Raw genomic sequence first — 9,780 nt, 5'->3', positions numbered from 1 at the left:
TAAAGATTAAGAAATGAAATAAATAAATAAATATATAAATAAATTGATAGAAGAGAGAGACGTTGGGTATTTTTGTAATTTCAAAGATTTCAATTAATAAATTAATTGAATATGAAGATAAGGATGAAATCCTTATCCTTTGATATATATATATATATATATATATATATATATATATATATTATCATTATATTATTATTATATTAATTAATTAATTAATTAAATTATTATTAGTATTATATTAATTAATTATAATTTTATTATTATTATTAACTAATTATAGAACAGAGAAAGGAAGGACAAAAGTCCAACACGATAAGGTATTTTTGTATTACAATCTAACCCAATCTACCAGCGGGTGCAACAATGTTGAAATTAAAGCAAAAATAAAACTTCTATCGAGTAAGTCCTATGCTAATAAAGAGACGGCCTCAGTAGGCAGTGTCATCACTCTACGTAATAAATGCTTTTAACATTGCCCTAGTGCATGGAAAGGTTTTCATATGGTACTTAATTTTTTCTATATTTGCCCATTCCATATATACTCTTCTTCCATATATAGTAGTCAACCATAAATTACAAAGGTTGGGATATTTTAATTATAAAATTGAAGTCAAAGAAAATTAGGAATGGACAAATATGTTAACTTCTACAACTAGTACTTAAAAAAACTCTTAGATGCGTGAAAAAGAACGAGAAAGAAAAGGACTGACAATGGCACATAAGTGGTCAATCAATCGGCCTGTGAAAATTTTCTTTGACTTCAATTTTATAATTAAAATATCCCAACCTTTGTAATTTATGGTTGACTACTATATATGGAAGCAGAGTACATATGGAACGGACAAATATAAAGAACAGTTAGTATTACATGAAAACTTATAAATTAATTTTGTACCATCAAACCTATAAAATTAACCATATATTAATTCTACTACAGCAGATGAAGCCCAAACCCTGCTGCCCCCATGAATTTGACCATTTAGTAGTGCAAGGTGGCATTTTATAAGGAGTAGAGGCTCATAAATGTTTTAAATTATAGTGACCATTATGTTCGAGGTTCCCAAACACAAGGTAAGAGTATTGGTTAATTAGGAAAAAAAAAAACATTTATGAGCCCCTACTCCTTATAAAATGCCACCTTGCACTACTAAATGGTCAAATTCATTGGAGCATCAAGGCTTGGGCTTCATTTGCTGTAGTAGAATTGATATATGCTTATTCAGCCATGTTTTGGTTCTTACTGTTTTTTCAGGAAGTTTGCTGCATAGATGGCTAACAAGCAGCGATCCGTACTCGAGGTACATTATTGTGCAAGAAGAAGAAAAAATTTGAGTTCTTACCTTTAATTAAATTTATAGGCTTGATGGTAATAAATTAATTATACTAACATTAAACATTAGCAGGTAATTGACAAATCACTCCCAAATACAAGTGAATCACAAGACTCTATTGTCATAGATGTTGAAGATTACAAGGGAACTAGCAAATACCCTGTGTCCGCCCTTGCTTGTTTTTATTTGAATACCCCTATTAACATGTGTGTGTGTGTGTGTGTGTGTGTTATTAAGCATTGCTTTGCATTGCCAAGGATTCTTTTTGTTGCACAAACTAAATGAATTTCATTTCATTAATTTCTTAACTTAACTACAAGACCATCTTCTATTGAATCTATACTCTATTAGAAAGGGATTCCTCTTGAATCAATCTCTAGTTTTTTGAAGCTTCAAAATGCCATCAGAACCATTTGTCTTTTTAACCGACAAGTTAATCAACAAGATACAATAGTGATTTGAAACTAGAAATTATATAGTTCAAGAGTGCACACGCACAGCTAGTAAAATATTGAAAGGTAACATGAAAAAAACGACAAAGCTGCAAGAAACCCTTGCTGTTTGGGGTTGATTTGCAGAACTAAGTTCATATTTCGTTTTTTTTTATTAGTAGAGGTTCAGCTATGTCTCACCCAAGTATATGGCACAACAATTCGACATTAATACCTCAATCAGCCAATCAATGTGAATACCTCCCATCCTTTCATTAGCAGAGGTCCAGCTGTGTCTCACCCAAGTATATGGCACAACAATTCGACATTAATGAAAGGATGAGAGGTATTCACATTGATTGGCTGATTGAGGTATACACGACGCTTTACGCTAGTGGTTTGCAGCTTTGAATATAATGGTTATGAGATGAGAAGATACAAATTTGATGCAGGTGAATCTCAACCATAAATTTGGTGCACAAAGAGAAGTTAGAGAATATTTGGAAGGAGTAATGAAAAGTAAAGAAAATTTTCTTTACCTTCTATTGCTCCAAGAAAAATATGAAAGAAAATTATTAATACTTGGGTTATTGGATTGTTTTTTTTTTATTCATTTTATTTCCATTTTTGAAAGAAATTAAAATCGTGTATCAATTTCTTCTCTTTGTCAATTTTGCATCTTCTCTAAATGAAAGAAAAGTAATCATCAATATACACACAAAAAAAGAAAACGTTAAACGGTTTTATATTTTTTATATAAATATATATAATGTGAGTTGTACTTTTAGGTTAAATGTAAGTGACCTTATTATTTGTCACTTTGCGGGAAATTTTTTTTTTTTTTTTTTGGCTGTTTTATGAATCAATTTTCATGCCTAGTAATAATTTTAACGTACTTCTTTCCCACCCTCTATCCTACGTAAAATTTGTTCTTTGAGAACTTTAGGCACTTTTACAATTATATTGGAATGAAACTCAAGAACTTTAATCAATTTTGGATGACCAATAACTTGAAGTAAAAATATATCTCAATTAATTCAAATTGATAAATTAATAGGATGAAAAGGGTAAGGGACGATGTTTACGTTGGCTCTCAGTTTAAACGGCCTTTTGGTTCTTCCCGCGGGGAATCGTAAGCTACTCTCTCTTCATGATTCCTTTTATGTAATCCAAGCTTTCAAACTTTGACTTCCAGGACAGCTTTTAATTATGGTAGGCCATATTAAATTTCTTTTTCGTACTTAAATATTAATTAAATTTCAAAAAATAAATTGATTACCGTTTAAAAATCGGAATATTGATTTGAATTTGTATAAAATGATTTTTAAATTATATTGACTTTTTTTCCTTTTAAATCCGACATAATACAAATCTAAAGTGTAAAATCTATACTTACAAACAATTTTAATGTTTATAAAAACAAATAAGAATCATTTTCAATATTCTAGAGGCAATACAAATAACTTTTTTGAACATCTAAATAGAATAACACTTATGTGTCATTTGTTTGTTAATTTTAAAGTCAATTTATCTCGAATTTACTTTTGAGAGATGGAGAAAAGAGTATAGGCTTGATAAGATAGTGTACTTCTTATTATTTAAACTAGCCTAGTACGAATTTTCAATGGACTCAAAAAATATATATGGAGTAAAGTTTTTGACAAGACAATTATTCACAACTCATTACTAAAAACTCGTCAAAAAGTATTGAAACATTTTTTATTTTTTTTAGAGGTCATTATGGTTCCTCCATTTATTATGCAGAAGTCAATTTGTTATTAAGATAAATATATTAGGTGGTTGTAGGAAGTGTCAAACATTCGTTGACGAAAGAAGGGGTTCGTCGACGAACCTTAAGCCTGAGATTTCCTGACACTCGGGATTTCTTCGTCGACGAGTCATAGAAGGGAACTCGTCGACGAAAATAGGGAATTCATCGACGAGTCCTGCTGCTTTGTCCCTTTTAAATTTTCCTTTCTTATTTATTTTTTTTATTTTTTGGGTTTGGGTTTTTACATATATATACTTATTTATATTTGTAGTCAATACTTCTTTTTTTTTTGTGGAAAAAGAGGGCGGCACCTCCTAAACTTTATTAGAAAACCCCTCACTTATGGCAGAGGAAAACCGTGGTTACAATTTTGAAACTTTAGGACAATAAAAACAAAATTCCAAGACCCTAAAACTAACTTAACCAACATAAACTAAACCAAAAAACCAAACACCAGCAATCAAAAAAACTAAGAAACTAAACCACTAAAAGTGAATTAACACAAAACGTCATGAGAGCAAAGAAGGAAAACCCAACAAGTCCAATCGAATCATTCCCTTGACTTGCTGAGGAAAATCATTTTGGCAACTATATGATCGAGAAATACCATATTCATCCTGTTTGGCAAAGAAATCTGCACTTTTATTCACCTCCCTGTAAACATGTTCCACTTTGAACTGTATGTCTCTTAATGCTAGCATAAGTTCTTCCCACAAATCCCATAAGTTCCAAACTGAGCACTTCCCAAAATTTATCCACTAAACCAACAAAGCAGAGTCACATGCAATCTTTACTTGATCAAATCCGAGATCTTTGCACAGATTAATCCCTAAAATAATCGCCTTCAATTCAGCCATGTTATTTGTTCCATAACCCAATAATAAGGAAAAAGCTGCTTTAAATATGTTGAAGATTAAACTTGAAGACCGGCAGCCCACCTCCATTGAAGACCGGCAGCCCACCGTTGTGGACATTGGAGATTTGCAGGCAACCTACTCCACCTACCAGCCCACCGCTATTGAAGATTTGCACCCACCATTGTTGATTATTTGATTTCTATAATTACTATAAATAGCTGAGTTGTGTGTGAGTAAATGTGAGCAATGTGGTGTGTGAGAGAGATTAGCCAGTGAGCCGTGAGAGAGATTTTATTCCTCTGTAATTTATTTTCAGATTGAAATTACTGATTTGGCAATTTATCCTCACTGAGTTTCAGCCACAACCAGTGGCTGAGTGCTCCTCTCCACCCATCAGTGGTATCAGAGCGTCCAGGTACGCCGGAATTCACCAAACAGAGGTGAACAGAGAAGAAATTCAAGTTTCTTCTCAGTTTTGAAGTTGCTCCAAATATCAAATTGAGCCTGCCATTGTGCAATTCGATTCAAGACGATTCCAACGGTGAAAACCACCTCTCAAACGGACACTGGGAGAGTCTACACGCGCTCCCACGCGCCTCCCACGAAGACAGCGCTCTACCCACGCGCTGCACGCGCCGACGAAGACTCCGGCAGACGGCGACACGCGCCTCACGCTCCTGCACGCGTCTTCTTCGCCCGATTGGTGAGATCCGACCCGGAAAGCGACCCGCAACCCGGCCCAGCGACCAGCAACCCGGATCCGTACCCGCGCCTTGACCCGCATCCGACCCGCTCCCAGCAGCGACACGCGGCACGCGCAGAGGACGCCACGTGGGGTAACGGAACAGTTAACGCCGTTAAGCGGCCGTTAAGTTGAACCGGTTAGTTTAAAAATTCACCAGAATTTCCTATAGCCGGTTCGGTGATTTTTAGACCGGTTCTTTGCAAACCAAAACCGGTTCCTAAGGTTTTTCAATCTTCTGAATTTATTGGTGGCATTAGATTTACCGAAATCAGCCCCCATTTCTCTATTTGTTATATATTAAATTCGATGGCTAACGGTACTATCCAATCGGTCATTCCAAAATTGACCCGAGAGAATTATGACAACTGGTCGATTCAAATGAGAGCCCTTCTAGGTTCTCAGGATGTCATGGATATCGTTGAAGATGGGTACAGAGAAAGCCCATCAAAAGAAGCCGAAGCAGCTATGCCCGAAGCTCAAAGAACGACCTTGCGAGCCGATCGAAAGAAAGATTGCAAGGCAAAATCCATAATCTACCAAGGCCTTGATGAGGCCACGTTCGAAATCATTGCCTCCGCGAAGACATCTAAAGAAGTCTGGGACTCTCTCCATCGAACACACAAAGGTGCAGATAAAGTAAAAAAGATTCGTCTTCAGACATTGCGAGGTGAGTTCGAATCTCTCAAAATGAAGTCTACTGAATCCATTTCAGACTACTATACACGAGTAATGGTAGTATCAAATCAATTAAGAAGAAATGGAGAAATTCTCAATGACGAGAGAATTTGTGAAAAAATTTTGCGATCTTTAGATCCAAAATATGATTATATAGCTGTGACCCTAGAAGAAACAAAAGACTTGGAAACAATGTCTGTAGAAGAACTTGTGGGCTCACTCCAAGCCCATGAGCAAAAAGTCAATAGAAGAAGTGATGATAAAGCAATGGAGCAAGCTCTCCAAACGAAGTTGTCCCTCACTACAGATAGATACGACAAAGGGGGGACGTCACAACAAGGAAGAGGACGAGACCGAGGATCTCGTGGAAGAAATTCTGGAAATTTTAACTCCAGAGAAGGTGGCAGAGGCAGAAGAGGTCCCACTAGAGGAGGACGAAATCAACAGAGCTATGTCCCACAAGGCAGAGGACAAGGAAGAAGAGGAGGATATAATAATCGCTCGAATGTAGACAAAAGAAACATTCAATGCTATAATTGTCACAAGTATGGACACTATAGCAATGAATGTTGGGGGCGACAACAAGAAAAGGTTAGCGAGGAGGTCAACCTTGCCGAAACTGATCATGCAGATGGAGAGTCATTGATGCTGATGGCACACAATGCAACTCCTCAGGACCAGAGTGTTTGGTACCTTGATTCTGGAGCCAGCAACCATATGACTGGCAGAAAGAACCTATTCTTTGAACTTGATGAGAAAGTTCAGGGGGAGATCTCTTTCGGAGATAATTCTAAAATTGCAGTCCAAGGGAGAGGAGATGTTTTGATCAAACAGAAGTCTGGAGATCATGCTTACATCTCCAACGTCTACTATGTGCCAGCCATGAAGACTAATATACTTAGTCTCGGACAGCTCGTGGAGAGAGGCTATCGAATTAGCCTCAGTGATAAGCAGATGGTGATAATAGATGCTCGAGGAAAGCTTGTTACTCGAGTTCAAATGGCAAAGAATCGAATGTTTCCGCTCGCCATCCAACATGATACGCCAAGGTGTTTGAGCGCTATCATCAAAGACAAAGACTGGCTATGGCATCTAAGGTATGGGCATCTAAACTTTGAAAGTTTGAAACAATTGGGAAGCAAGAAGATGGTGAAAGGCTTACCAAATATCCATCATCCAAATGTGATATGTGAAAGCTGTATTTTGAGCAAGCAACATAGAAACAGCTTTGGAAAGCAAACCGACTGGAGATCAACTATGCCGCTCCAACTAATACACACAGATGTGTGTGGTCCACTAAGACCATTTTCAAATGGACAGAATCGATACTTCCTCACCTTTATTGACGACTACAGCAGGAAGACCTGGGTCTACTTCTTGAAAAGGAAGTCAGAGGTATTCGATAAGTTCAAAGAGTTCAAAACTCTTGTGGAGAAACAGAGTGGCTTCCGCATCAAGTCACTCCGGTCAGACCAAGGAGGAGAGTACAAAGACGAAGCTTTCCTGGAATTCCTTAGACAACAAGGAATTCAGAAACAGTTCACACCATCATACACTCCCCAGTTGAATGGTGTAGCTGAAAGGAAGAACCGCACAATCCTTAACATGGCTAGAAGCATGTTAAAGGATAAGAATGTGCCCAAGAGTTTTTGGGCAGAAGCAGTGTTATGTGCAGTCTACCTGCTCAATAGGTGTCCGACGAAGAGTCTTAATACAAAGACACCATATGAAGCCTGGAGTACTCACAAGCCCAGTGTGAGCCATCTTAGGGTGTTTGGCTCCATAGCCTACGCCAAGATCCCAGAAGCAAGAAGGACAAAGCTGGATGATAAAGGAGAGAAGTGTATCCTTGTAGGATACGGTGACAGCACCATGGGATATCGACTTTACAATCCCATCAATAAGAAAGTCTTTCACAGTCGGGATGTCATCTTTGAAGAAAATGAATCCTGGAAATGGGACCAGGTTGAATGTTCCAAAGATGCGGAATTGACACTTGAAGGAGAAGAACCTACACAGACAAGAGAAGTGGCTATCGAGCCACAAATTCCTGAGTTGCAGACACCTCCACATGGTTCACCACAGACAAATGAAGCTCCATCATCAATAGAGCGTGAAATCTCAGACATGAGACCTAGAGGAGCTCGAAATCTAGCCGATCTATATGAAAATACAGAACCAATGGAAGAATATATTGCTCTAAACTGCCTGTTGCTAACTAGCGACCCAATTAGCTTTGAGAAAGCTAACGAAGAAAACAAATGGAGAAAAATGATGGATGAGAAGATACAATCCATCAAGAAGAACAAGACTTGGGAGTTGACAAATCTCCTGAAGAGCCACAAAACTATTGGTGTAAAATGGGTCTACAAGACCAAGAAGAACACTCAAAGAGAAGTCCAGAGATACAAAGCAAAACATGTCGCCAAGGGTTACAGGAAGAAAGAAATGAAATTGATATCTTGCAGAACGTATGATCAGATTGCTGACATTTTCACAAAACCACTCAGACATGATATTTTTGCAAGACTGAAGACAATGCTCGGAATGACAAAATTAGGAGAGTCAAGTTTAAGGGGGGATGTTGAAGATTAAACTTGAAGACCGGCAGCCCACCTCCATTGAAGACCGGCAGCCCACCGTTGTGGACATTGGAGATTTGCAGGCAACCTACTCCACCTACCAGCCCACCGCTATTGAAGATTTGCACCCACCATTGTTGATTATTTGATTTCTATAATTACTATAAATAGCTGAGTTGTGTGTGAGTAAATGTGAGCAATGTGGTGTGTGAGAGAGATTAGCCAGTGAGCCGTGAGAGAGATTTTATTCCTCTGTAATTTATTTTCAGATTGAAATTACTGATTTGGCAATTTATCCTCACTGAGTTTCAGCCACAACCAGTGGCTGAGTGCTCCTCTCCACCCATCAAAATAAACTTTTTTCATCTCTTATCACGCCTCTACCACCACAATTCCCTGAGTTACCTCTACAGCTCCCATCCACATTCAGCTTAACCCAACCTATCCCAGGTTTACACCATTTGACTACACGAGGAAGACGAATCCCAACATTTTTTACTTGAATATCCTGTAGACACCTCATTTTTACCCAGACCCAATATTATTATTATTATTATTATCATTATTATTTTTAATAATATTATTATTTTGCTATCATTATTATTATTCTTATTATTATTATTTATCTTTGTTATTATTATTATTTTGTTATCATTATTATTTTTAGTATTTTTATTATCTTTATTATTATTATTATTATTTATTTATTTATTTTTGTCATTATTATTATTATTAATTATTTTCACAATTATTATTATTACTAATTATTTTCCGACATCATTATTAGTATTATCATTATTATTATATTATTATTATTTTATTATTATCGTTATTATTTTTACCACTATATTTTTACCACTATTATTTTCATTATTATTATTATTATTATTATTTTAACTATTATTAATAATAATATTATTATTACTTTATTATTATTATTATTATTATTATTTTTACTATTATTTTTATTATTGTTAGTTGTGTTATTATTATATTTACTATTATTATTATTTTTATTAATAATATCACTACTTTTAAATATTATTATTTTCATTATTATTATTATTACCATTATTATTTCCACTATTAATATTATTATTATTATTATGGGCGGCACATACTAGGGTTGGGGGGTTTTTGTTTATAAATTGATCAGGGGGCTCGCAGAATAGTAGAGGAGCACAGCAAGAAGAACAAAAAAAAAAAACCTGTTTTGCTGGTTCACACGCATAGCAGCGGCGGCAACTCCAGCCGCTGCTCTTCATCTTCTTCCTCTAACCATCTTTCTCTCACGGCCACAGCGCTGCACACACACACAGCCGCGAGCCACCAACTTCCCAGCCTCCATCCTCTCTTCTCCATCTCCATCTCACCGGCAACCCGAG

The sequence above is a fragment of the Malania oleifera genome, chromosome 8, assembly GCF_029873635.1.
Source record: "Malania oleifera isolate guangnan ecotype guangnan chromosome 8, ASM2987363v1, whole genome shotgun sequence".
NCBI lineage: Eukaryota > Viridiplantae > Streptophyta > Magnoliopsida > Santalales > Ximeniaceae > Malania > Malania oleifera.
Note: the sequence above shows the minus strand (reverse complement) of the source record.